Genomic DNA, 1723 nt, shown 5'->3' with positions numbered 1-1723 from the left:
GGCTTCTGTTGAGATAATCTTATTGTAGGCCGCCATCATGGCCATCTTAGAGAATCTGTCGACGACCATGAAAACAAAGTCGTTTCCATGCTCGGGAGAAGGAAGGTCTGACACGTAATCCATGGAGATGGATTTCTAGGGCCAGATAGGAGTAGGCAGAGGAGTATACAGGCCTTGCGTCTTGACTGTAGGTTTCGCAATGGTGCAGGCAGTGTAGGATCTGATGTACTTCCCAACATCATGTTGAAGGTTTGGCCAACAAAATTACTTTTGCAGTACTACCACTATCTTTTCTACCCCAAAATTTCCAACAACTTGACTATAGTGTGCCTCCCAAATCATCTTGGCAAGCTCACTTAAACATACACATAGGCATCTCAAGTGGCATAATAGCACATCTTAGAGGTGAAATTCTAGGAATTGCTTACCATCCAGGATAATTTGGAATGTGGTGCAAAATTCTATATCACTCTTGTAAAGATGTGGAAATTATGAAGTCTCGTGTCCACAAGAGTCGAGCACAATGTTCAACACCATGACCAGTGCTTGGCTAAGGAAGTCTACACATTATTGGTGTTTCCCCTCTTGTACTTATTGTTCAAATGGAATTGTTGCAGGTATGTGTACCATTTCTTATGGCAATCATTTTGCAACTTTCCTTGTGTATGTATGAACTACAGGGGTCAGTGTTCTGTGTGGATGATTGTTTCCTTCCCCATAATGTAATGCTTCCATTTTCAACAGACCTACACAATGGAATACATCTCTTTTTCATAGGTGGGATACTTTTAGACCGTGTCTGAAAGTGTCTCACTATGATATGCCACTGGATTCCCCTATTGGGTAAGAACTGCACCAATAACATAGTCAGAGGCATTTGTCTCAATCTCAAATGGTTGTTGCAGGTTTGGTAATGTGAGCACTGGTGCAGAGCATAGGCGATGCTTCAACTTGAAAAATACCTTTTGTTGGGATTTCGACCAAAAAAACTTTTCTTTCGCTCCACCCTTGGTGACTTGACTCAGAGTCCAAGTGATATGAGAGAAACCCAACACGAACCTGTGTTAGAAATTGGCAAGACCCAGAAATTTATGGAGTTTTGTTAGAGTGGTTGGGGTTGTCCAATCCTGAATAACTCGTATCTTGGTTGGGTCCACATGCACACCCCTCTCATCAATTATGTACCCTAGATATTGAACCTGGGTCATACCAAAATTGCATTTCTCCAAATTGGCACACAATTTGTGTTGATGCAGGGTTTTGAGGACCTGTCAAATATAGTGAAGGTGCTCTTCCTAATGCTGCCTGAAGATCAGGAAGTCATCCAAATACACTACCATGAATGAGTTGGTGAAGGGTCGCAAGATGTCTTCCATCAGCCTCATGAAGGTTGCGGGGGAATTTGTCAGCCCGAAAGGCATGACCAACCATTCGAAAATACCCTCCTTGGATTTGAAGGCAGTCTTCCACACATCGGAGGGTTTGAATCATACCTAGTGATAACTGGACTTGAATTCAATCTTTTTGAAATATTTAGCCCCCTTGAGTTGATCTATAAGGTCATCAATCTGTGGGATTCGATACCTATTCCTTATAGTGATCTTATTCAACACCCGATAGTCAATACAGAGTCTCCAAGTCCCATCCCTCTTTTGTACCAACATGATTGGGCTCCCAAAGGGTGATGAACTTGGCCTGATGTGCACTTTCTACAATAGCTCTT

Source organism: Pinus tabuliformis, chromosome 5_2, assembly GCF_031772625.1.
Source record: "Pinus tabuliformis cultivar Carrire ecotype Pingquan chromosome 5_2, CPIR1, whole genome shotgun sequence".
Classification (NCBI taxonomy): Eukaryota; Viridiplantae; Streptophyta; class Pinopsida; order Pinales; family Pinaceae; genus Pinus; species Pinus tabuliformis.
This window is presented reverse-complemented; position numbering follows the sequence as displayed.